We start from the raw sequence: 11,521 nt of genomic DNA on the forward strand, positions 1-11,521 counted from the left end.
CCCTGGGATCCTGAGAGGTGGAGGCTTTCAGCAGTGGACAACAGACCTGCAGAGAAACACCAAGTGGGGAAGTGGTTTGTGATCTGGTGGACAGCATTTCAAACTCACTCTCCCTACCTGGGTACCTTGGATCACCTGTCCTGGTGGAGTTGGCTCTTGGCATCCTGTGACCATCCTTGGATTACCGTGAGACCCCAAAGCCATCCTCAGGCCCTTTAGCTGAGCTGACCAAACCTGGCTGGAGCCAGGTTTGGAGGAGCTTTTCCTGTGACTTCAGTACTGCTTCCTTTGGGCCCTGCCTGGCTTAGGTCAATAGAATAGTGTAGTCAAGTCCTTCCCTGCCCCTGTGGTTTGTCCTTAGGTTGTAAGTACAGAATCCCTTATTCCCATCCTTTTATTATTTCCCTCAATTAAACTGTATAAACTTTACCTTTGCCTGCTGATTCCATAGACCCTGGCCTAGGGTGAGCTGGATGACCATTGGGCCAACGGCCATTCCTGTGTCAGTTAACAGCTCGGCAGTGAGCCCTGGTCTCCCTATCCTGGTTGTTCCTGTCTCTACTTTAACCCAGTGTGAACCCACAAACCATTTAGGTTACATTTTAATAATAATAACATCCCTGGTGCCTCACCATTACACCTGCTTTAACACAAATAATAATGTTCCTTTGAAAACTGCCCTGACTGTACTTCCTTTTGTTCTCTTCAGTACATTTCCTCAATATGTAAGAATTTGTGACTCATTTTGAATATTATTCCTTATCAATTCTCTCCCAGGAGGTGTAGGTCTTTGGTCCTCTGGAATCAGGGTTGGTCACTGAATTGATCCAAAATTTTCAGTCTTTACATATTTTCCTTATAATGATGAAGCTATTGTATATATTGTTCTCCTGATTTTGTTCACTTCTCACAGCATCAGTTCTTTCAAGTCTTGTTTGGAAATAGTTTTAAATTGCTTTCCAGAATGACCAAACTGATTAATTCACAGCTCTGCCAATCATTCTTCAGTGTACATATTTTCCTGCAATTCCTTCAACATTTATCATTTTCCTTTTTTGTCAACTTTCCAGATCATTTTTACCTTCTGTCTTAGGCAATGGGGGTTAGGTGACGCCCAGGGTCACACAGCTAGCAAGTGTCTGAGGCCAGATTTGAATCTAGGCTCTCCCATCCCTAGGCCTGACTCCTAATCCACTGAGCCACCCAGCTGCCCCTACTTTGCAGATCTGATGAATAGGAAGTAGAACCTCAGAATTTATTTAATTTGTTTCCTTAATAGTGATGTGGAGCATTTAAAAATATAAATAGCATAATTTTCTTTCATTCATGAAATTATTTGATCATTTATCAATTGGGGAATGGGTCTTATTTTTTAATATTTAAAAAGTTTTTTTAGTTTAATTTTTTTCATTCAACAAAAAAATCTATCCTTTCTTCCTTTTCCCCTCCCCCAGTTGAGAATAAAAGAAAAAACAAACTATATGGACATGCATAGTCAAAACCAATTTCTGCATTGATCATGTCCAAAAGAATGTGTGTCTGTGTCTCATTCTTTTTCTGAGTCTTTATATTGAGAACAGGAGGTAGGTAACATTACTCCTCTGGTATCATGGTCATTATATTGGTCAGAATTCCAAAGTCTTTCAAAGTTGTTTGTCATTGCAATATTATTATCATATAAAGTGTTCTGATTCTGTTCACTTCACTGTGCATCAATTCATGCAATTCTTTCAGGTCTCTAAAATCATTCCCTTTATAATTTCTTACAGCACAATAATCTATTACATTTATAAATCACAACTTGTTCAGCCATTCCCCAATTGATGGACAACCCTCAGATTTCCAGTCTTTATCACCTTAAAAAGAAGGGTGTGTGTGTGTATTTTTTACATCCTTAGAGGTTTTTTTTTGCTTAGGGCTAATCCCTCCCTCACCTTACTCTTCCTCTGATTCTGGCTCATCTATTCCCTTGTTGGATGAAATGCATTTCTGTACCCAGATTTCTGTGTGTGTGTGTGTGTGTGTGTGTGTGTGTGTGTGTGTGTGTGTGTTCTCTCTTTTGACCAGCTCAGATGAGAATGAGTTTCAAGTATCAGTTGCTACCTCAGTTATCCTTTCTCCTAGTATGTATAAATTTCTACTTGCTCGCCTCTATTATGTGACATTCTTTCCCTTACCCTTCATTTCTGTTCCACTGCCTTCCCTCCTTCTTTTCCATTCTTTTGAGATCATTAAAATATAACAGAACCACTCCTATGTTCTCTTTCTAATTAGACTCCCTCTAGGATTCCTGATGATGTTAGGGTTTGGAGAAGATACGTATATTATCTCCTTTTATGAATATATGCAATTTATTATTGTTTAATTTTATATTTTTGTTTGCCTTTTTATGTTTCTTTTCATTACTGTGTTTACATATCAAAGTTTTTATGCAGTTCTGAACTTTTCATCCAGAAAGTTTAGAAGTCTTCACTTTCATTAAAGGTACATTTTCTTCCCTATAGTATCATACTCAGTTTTGCATGGGCAATTATTCTTAGTTGTAAGTGTATCTGCTCTGCATTCTGGAATATCATATTCTTTCTCCAACCCTTTTTAGTGGTTTCTGCTAAATTGAGTGTGATTCTGTTGGTCTTTGGTACATGATTGCTTTCTGGCTGCTTGCAGAGCTTTCTTCAATATGAAACTGAATTTTGGCTATGATGTTCCTGGGAATTTTAGTTTTGGAGTTTCTTTCAGGAAGTGATTGGTGGATTTTTTCTGTTTCTACTTTGCAATCTGGTTCTAAGACATCTGAGCAATTTTATTTTTAGGATTTCTTGAAAAAATTAATTTAAACATTTTTTTGCCATAGCATTCATGTAGTTTTTGTTTTTTTAAGGTCAGTTATTTTTATTGTAAAGATACTTTATATTGTTTGAATTTTTTTAGATTTTTGATTTTGTTTTAATATTTTTAATTGTGCCATGAAGTCATTAGCTTCCATTTGGTTCATTCATATTTTCAGAGTTTGTTGCTTAGGCAAGACTTTATACATCTTTCCTCTATAGCTCTTATTTATTTTCCAATTTTTTCCTCTAATGTTTTCATTGAATTTAAGCAAACCTAAAAATTCTTTTTTTAAAACTCTTGCTTGATCTCTTCCAGAAATTCTTTTGAAATAATTCTCTTCTTCTGGATTAATGTCTTGAATATCCCTGTCACTGTAATAACTTTCTATGGTGGGATTTTTGTTTGTTTGATTACTTTACCCTTCTTCCTGACTTTGGATTTATAACAGGACCAGGCTCTACTCATTTTTGGAAGGAAGGTCTGAACTGGTCCTGTTTGGGTTTTCTTGGGGGCACTGAATATTGTGTTATTCAGCCAACAAGGACACAGGCTGAGGACTTTAAGCTTTTGATGCTCCCCATGTAGTTTGATTTTGAGAAAAGTCTGATAGCTGCTTCCCTGGTCTAAGCTCTGCAAATTCCTGATCTGGTCTTGGATTGAGTAACAATAAATTGCTACTGGACTTAGCCATAATCAGCTAGCTGAAAAGCTCTAATGGCTCAGAGTGATAGAACTTTAGATTTCCTTTGATCTGGAATTCTTCCCCTTAGTAATCCTCTGCTTGCTTATGACTAGCTATTATGTGGAACAGAGATTCTACTTCATTCTTGGGGTCTGAACCACATTGCTACTGGTTGCTTTCGAATTTTCTTGTGCTTCACTATAGAGCAGGGGTTGGCAACCTTTTTGGCCGTGAGAGCCATAAATGCCACATTTTTTAAAATGTAATTTCGTGAGAGCCGTACAGTGCTCACAGTGCATGCTCCTGTAACAGTGTGCACTCCTGTAACAGCACCTGAAAAAAAAATTAACTTTATGGCTCCTGCAGAAAGAGCCATATCTGGCCCCCAAAAGAGCCAGATATGGCTTGAGAGCCATACGTTGCCAACCCCTACTATAGAGCCTAGCACCCACTACTGCTTATCATGCCAGAATGCTACCTGTGGTCATATTTTCCTTTATTAGTCTACCTTAGGTCTATGACTAAGAAATGTGTAATGGGAGAAAAAACTACTGGTTCGTATATGTTCTTATACCTTGTGTGAGTGAGTCAAAGGACTTGTGATATGAATACTAGGTTTGTAACCTAAAGAGATCATAAAATAGACTTGTACAAAAACATTCATAGCTGCACTCATTGTGGTGGCAAAAAACTGGAAAACGAGGAGATGTCCCTCAATTGGAGCATGGCTGAACAAATTGTGGTATATGATGGTGATGGAATACTATTGTGCTGTAAGGAATGATGAACAGGATGATTTCTATATGAACTGGAAGAACCTCCATGAACTGATGCAGAGTGAAATGAGCAGAACCAAGAGTATGTTATACACAGAAAGTGAAACATTGTGGGACGATCAAATGTGATTGACTCTGCTACTAAAAGCAATGCAATGATCCAGGACAATTCTGAGAGACTTATGAAAAAGAATGCTGTCCACATTTAGAGAAAGAGCTGTGGGACTAGAAACACAGAAGAAAAACATTTATCACTTGCTTATATGGGTATATGATTTTGGGCTTCGGTTTAAAAAAAACCCTTCTGGGGGTAGGGGTAGAGAGATTCCTCTGCTTCTTCCTGGTCTTCCATCATCTTGTCTCTGCCTTGCGATGGTGCTTATTCATATAAGTTTGAGCCACTTGCACTTGAAAATGAAACCTTTATCAGAGAAATTTGCTGGAAGGACATCCCCCCCTCCCAAGGTAACTATTTCCCTTGGATTTATTTGTACAAAACCTGTTTAGTGTAATCCAAATTGTCCATTTTATCTTTTCTGATCTTCTTGGTTTCTTGTTTGGTCACAAACTCTTCACTTGTCCATTGATTTATAAGGAATTTCTTCTTTATTACTCTAATTCATTTATTGCGTGACCTTTTATTTCTAGATTGTGAATCCATTTGGAATTTATCTTGGTATATGATAGGAAGAGTTGATCTAAGCCTGATTTCTGCCAGATTGCAATCTAATTTTCCTAGTAGTTTTTGTCAAATGAGTGCTTACCTTAGTAGCTGGTTTATAAATTATTACTGAGTGTGTTCACTTTATTTTGTGTGTCTAATCTGTTCCAGTGATTGACTTCTCTCTTTTTTATTGAGTACCAAATTGTTTTGATGATTACTGATTTGTAGTGTGGTTTGAGAGGTAGCACCTTTAAGCTCCCTTCCTACTTTTTGTCTTTATTTCCTTTCATATTCTTTGTTCCTTACTCAATCAGTCAACTGTCAATTAGCACCTACCATGTGCCAATAACTGCTAATTGCTGGGCACACAATGAAAGACAAAAGATAGTCCCTGCTCTCAGGAAACTCACAGTTAAAAAGGGAGACAACATACAAAGAACTTTTGTGCAAAGAAGATATGTGCAAAGATGGACAAACTGGTGAAAATCAACAATGAGAAGAAACTGGTATTACGGGGTGGGAAGAGGATCAGGAAAGGTGTTGCTAGTTAATTGATTTTGTTCCTTCAGATAAATTTTGGTATTTTTTTTCTAGTTTTATAAACTAATCGTTTGGTAGTTTGGTATGGCACTGAATAAGCAAGTAAATTTAGATAGTACTGTTATTTTTATTATGTTATCTTAGCCTTCTTAGGAGCAGTTAATATTTCTCTACTTATTTAGGTCTTTCTATATTTCTGTTGTATTTGTCTATTTCCTATGTGTGTCTTGGTGGATAGACTCCCAAATATTGTATATGCTAATTACTTTTTAAAAATCCTTAAATATATTTGTTTTAATTAATTGTTTTTATCCCATTTATTGCCAGCTGTCACAGACTTTGCAGGGAGGTCAGCCCAACTGAAGCAGCAGGGTATCTGAAGGCAAGATAGGAGGCAGCATGTGCCAGTCAAGTAAAACCATCATCATCACCTTTATCCCATTGCCCTTCAGATCCTGATGAAAAGCCCAGAAATCAGATCCCAAGATGCTGGGGAATAGCAATACTTCTAGTAAGGTGTCCAACAACCACAGCTTTTGAAGAACAAAAGAAAAAAAGAAGAAGAAGAATGCTTTTGTCATCTATTCAGCATCAGAGACTGGTAGGATTTTATCATTATAAATTATATTTAAAAAGAGGAATTATATTCTGCTTTGCACTTTAAGGACCATAGGACTCCATTTGACTGCCAACTGAAACCTTCCAAATATGTTGTCTCCCCCTTCAGAATGACTTTTCTACTTGTATCTCCAGCATTTAGCAAAGACCTTTGCACATAGTACGCACTGAAATATTTGTTCATCTGTTTGCTTCTCTTCCTTCCATTTTTCCCTAATCTTTGTTGCATTGGTTTTGTTCATACAAACTCTTTTAAATTGTGTGTAATCTAAATTATCCATTTTATCTTCTCTAGGATACTCTCTATCCCTTGTTTAGTAATGAAATTTTATTTTTTAAACTTTTACCTTCTTTCTAAGAATAAATACTGTGCATTAGTTTCAAGGCAGAAGAGCTATAAGAGCTAAGCAATGGAGGACACATGACTTGCCTAGGCTCACACAGCTAGGAAGTGTCTTAGTTCCAATCTAAACCCAGGACCACCTGTCTCCAGGCCTGGCTCTCTGATCCACCTAGTTGCTTTATTGTCATGAACTTTTAACCCATTCATAGATCTATAAGGAAATTTCTTCCTTGTTCTAATCTAATAGTGTGATCTTTTATATCTAGGTATTGGGTAATTAGAATAGAGCATTGAGGCTGGAATCAGGAAGACCAGAGTTCAAATCTGGCCTCAGATATTTACTAGTTGCATGATCCTGGGCAAATCACTTAACCCTGTTGGCCTCAGTTTCCTCATCTGTAAAATGAGCTGGGGAATGAAATGGCAAACCACTCTGGTATCTGTGCCAAGAAAACCCTAACTGGAGTCACAAAGAGTCAGACACAACTGAAACAAGTGAACAATATCTTTCTATTTGGAACTTATCTTGGTATTTGATCTAAAACTGACTTCTATTAGACTACAACCAGTTTTCCCAACAGTTTTTGTTAAATAGTAAATTCTTACCCCAGTAGTTGGATCTTTTTGTTTGCTTCTGTATTTTGTATATTAATCTCTTCCACTTAATGACTTCTCTTTTTAATTGAGAATCAAATTATTTTGGTGATTGCTACTTTGTAGTATAGTTTGAGATCTAATATTGCTGAGTCCCTTTCCCACTTTTTTTCATTGTTTTCCTTCAGATTTTTGGCCTTTTGTTCTGCTTAGCTGAATTTGTCATTTTTTCTAACAATAATAATAGGCTTTAAGTTTTACAAATAGTTTCATAAATATTATTTCTTTTTATCTTCATAACAACTTTGGAACATAGGTGCTATTATCTGCATTTTATAGAGTAGGTAAAAGCAGAGGTTAAGTGACTTGCATAGGGTCACATAGCTAATAATTATCTAGGTTGGATTTGAACTCAAGTCTTTTTGACTCAAGATTCATGTTTTATGGACTAAGCCACCTCGTTGCTTCTGTGTTCCTTACTTGGTATTCCTTTGAAAGTGATAAATGTTAGAAAGGTTTGAGACACTAATGCATTATAATAGTGGAGTTGTGAATTGATCCAATCATTCTGGAGGGCAATTTGGAATTATGCCCAAAGGACTATAAAATAATGCATACCTTTGATCCAACGATACCACTCCTAGGTCTGTATCCCAGAGAGATTTTTTTTAAAAGGGAAAGGACCTATTTGTACAAAAATATTTATAGCTGCTCTTTTTGCAGTGGCAAAGAATTGGAAATTGAAGGATGTTCCTCAATTGGGAAATGACTGAACAAATTGTGGTATACGATAGTGATGGAATGCTATGCTCTCTAAAAAAATTATGAGCAAGATGATTTCAGATAGAGCTGGAAAGACCTGCATAAAGTGAAGCAGAGTGAAATAAGCAGAACCAGAAGAATATTATACACAGTAACAGCAACGTTGCAGAATAATCAACCATGAAAGATTTAGCTACTCACAGCAATAAAATAACCCAGGACAATTCTGAGGGACTTATGAGAAAGAATGTCATCCATCTTCAAAGAAAGCACTGTTGGAGTCAGAATGCAGATCAAAGCATGCTATTTCTCACTTTATTTGGACTTTTAGGATCTTGATTTTATATGATTGTTCACTAACATAAATGAATAATGTGTAAAAAAAGAAAAAAAGCATTTCTTTGCTGGTTTGGTATGACATATATATATGTACATATATATGTAAATTATCTTAGGAGGTATTGTCTTTTTTATTATATTGGCTTTGTAAGAATTTAAATTTAGGTTTTATGCTAAATATGAGAATTCTAAAGTAATATTGTGGTCCCCAATTTAAAAATGGGGCAGCTGGGTGGCTCAGTGGATTGAGAGCCAGGCCTAGAGACTGGAGGTCCTAGGTTCAAGTCCGGCCTCGGACACTTCCAGCTGTGTGACCTTGGGCAAGTCACTTGACCCCTATTGCCCACCCTTACCACTCCTGGGCCAAGGACGGTCCCTAGCCCGGATGAAAAAGGAGGAGGGTTGGGCGTGGGGCTAGCAACCCCACCCTGTAAAAACTACATCTGCTAAAGAAACTGCAACCTAAAGTAGGGGCAGCTGGGCTAGCTCAGTGGATTGAGAGCCAGGCCTAGAGACGAAAGGTCCTAGGTTCAAATCCGGGCTCAGACACTTCCCAGCTGGGTGACCCTGAGCGACTGTGTGACCCATTGCCTACTGGTTGTGGCCCTATGCTCCTAGAATGGAGTCCCGGGAAAAAAAAAATTTAAAAATATTACAGCTTAAGTCAAAATGACCTTTAGCAGCTTTATTTACAAAAGTGGAAAGAGTGAAAGTGGAAAAATGTAGATAAAGAGACAGAAAGTACTGCCTAGCTGCAAATACCCTAAGTTTAATCCTAATGTCTCCAGACCACAAATGTGAATCCGAAAGCAAATCTCACCAGAATCCAAAGCCCTAATTAGGAGCTGAAATCCAAAGAGCCAGAAGATGCTGAAGAATTCACTGAGAACCTTCAGTGCACATATCACTCCACTCACCACCACAGGGTCCAGGATCCAGGGAAAATGTCTCTTCCAGTCTGGTTCACCAATGCAGAGAGAATCACTAAATCCTTGAGCTGGCCTTTTTAAAGCAGTTTTATTGGCATCACTTCCTGTTGCTCCTCCACTTTATAGGGACCAATTGTAGTTTTTCAATTTGCCTAGCACTGCCCAAGTTGGGGGGCCTCTAGAGTTGTCACCCACTCTAGTAAGTGACTTGTGAACTCTCATACTTAGTGACTGGTAAGGCACTAAGTAAGGGGTACTTAAGTTTTTGATTATTTAACTTAAAAAGTTGCTGATTGATAGACAAAGAGAGTTTGATTCACTCTTCACAGCTGGCTTGCTCAGAAACAATTAGTATTTTTCTATTTGTTTAGGCCTATTTCTGCATAAAATATTTTGTTGTTTTTTTCATCTAGTTCCTTTTTATATCATGATACAGACTTCAAATTAGATTATACATTATAGTTATTTTCATGGGAATGTTTCTATTTCTGTTAGGTTTTATTTCTAATATGCAGAAATGTCAACAATTTATATGGATTTATTTCAAAGCTTTAAACTTTGCCAAAGTTACTAATTACTGCAATTAATTTTTCACTGATCTTCTTGGGCTGTGATGGCAAACGTATAGCATGTGTGCCAGAGGGAGCCACTCAGAGCCCTCTCTGTGGGCACATGTGCCCTTGCCCAAGTATAGAGTTCCCCAGAATTTGTTAATAGAAAGCCACAGGGACACAGGGCTGGGCTGCTCCCTCCCCTTCTCCACATGTGCCTGAGTTCATCACCGCCCCTCTAAAAGGTTCACTATCACTGCTGTAGGATTTTCCAGGGAAACTGCATTCTTATCTGTCATACATTATAATTTTGTTTCCTATTTGCCTATTTTTATTCTCTTTATTTCTTTGCTTGTTTGATTGCTGTAGCTGGCATGTCTAGCCCTGTCAAATAATAATGGCGATTGTGGATATCCTTGCTTTGCTCCTGGTTCTGTGGTTAAGATTTTATTGTTATTTCTATTCCATAAATAAATCTTGATTTTTGGTATATCTTATTTAATGGGTTGGACCAAGGTTTCTTTCTTTTTTAATGTTTTTGACATAAATGAGAATTGCACTTTGTCAAAAGCTTTTTCTATATGCTAATGTTGTGATTTTTGTCATTCTTGTTATTCATATGGTCTGAGATATTTCTGGTGTTAAGACTGGCAGTTCTTCATAAAGTAGCATGTCATTCTAGTGCTGAAGCCATGCTAGTTTTCTCTATGTTTCTCTAATGTTAGCATATGGGCTGTGGGCAAATCCTATTATTTTGTAATCCACACCTTGCCTGTTATATTTTACTTTGGTGGACAGTAGCTACCTGCTGGCTCATGTTACAGGATCAAATAAACCTCAAGGGGTCTGAGCAATCAGCTTCCTTAAATCTGTTGTTCTTATTAGAGACTCTTAAGTAGGTCATGAATTGCTACAGTGTTAAGCAAAATAGTTATAAGAGCTGTAAACCTGTAACTGTACATCTTCCTTAGTGTCTTGGGCAGAGACATTTGTGGCTGACTTGAAAAATTCAAGAAAGTGAACGTTTAGCAGGGACCTGGCTTAAGAAAGTGACTAGTTGGAGGAAAAATGTACTGTGACCTTATCAGGTATCAGTCGTCTTCTTGATGTCTGGTGAAATGAAGCAAGCCCAAGTCCCATTAAAGATAATAGAGGTATAAGAGAAAATATGTACAAATTCCCAGTCACCATTCACTCTCTACTCTCTGCCCTTGTTATTTATCCAACTGGAAAATTAAATGAAAAAAAAAAAAAAAGGGTCGAGATTCATTTTATAACTGAAAGCATTTCCTCTAGAAGATTGCTTTTGTACCTGTCTCATCTACTGAGCCAAATAGCCCTGTTATTAGAGAGATCTAACTTTTGGGCAGGGAATAGTTGATAGACTTGTTCTTTTAATTTGCTTTGTGCTTATATAGAACCTAATTGTGCTACTTATCATGTGGAAAGGTTTACCTTACTTCCACAGGAGACTTACTAAGGCCAGGGCTAGAGGTTCAAAACTTAGTCAGATACCCTAAAATTCCTGCTATGTATAAACAACTTAACCTTTCTCTAATTAATATAATTTTTCATAAATATAGCCTCCTACCTAAAACAACATTGATTAACTATATATTTTACAAGTTTAAACACATTCAACACAGGTCCAAATCCTTGCAAAGAATAGAAACAATGATTTTTTCCCACTTAAAATACTAATAACACTTGGAATCCCCATTTAACCCAGTACCATGCAGGTAGAGAATTTAGAAAGTTTTCATTCTTTTAGAAATCTGGCTTTATGTTGTAGTCTTGCTGTAAAAATTATTTGAGTCAGGAACTTAATTTGACTTATGGGATGTGTGTGGTTGTGACTGGATAGGCCCTCTCTTCAAAAGAAATCATTCAA

At 37.2% G+C, this 11,521-nt stretch overlaps 1 non-coding gene across 1 annotated transcript; it reads right to left on the reverse strand.

The window, feature by feature from the left end:
- Nucleotides 1-10,272: 10,272 nt before the first annotated feature.
- On the reverse strand, nt 10,273-10,377 carry LOC123232765. The gene has a single exon (XR_006505275.1). It is a non-coding gene; the product is annotated as a U6 spliceosomal RNA (small nuclear RNA).
- Between the last annotated feature and the right edge of the window lie 1,144 nt (nt 10,378-11,521).

The sequence above is a fragment of the Gracilinanus agilis genome, chromosome 1, assembly GCF_016433145.1.
Source record: "Gracilinanus agilis isolate LMUSP501 chromosome 1, AgileGrace, whole genome shotgun sequence".
NCBI lineage: Eukaryota > Metazoa > Chordata > Mammalia > Didelphimorphia > Didelphidae > Gracilinanus > Gracilinanus agilis.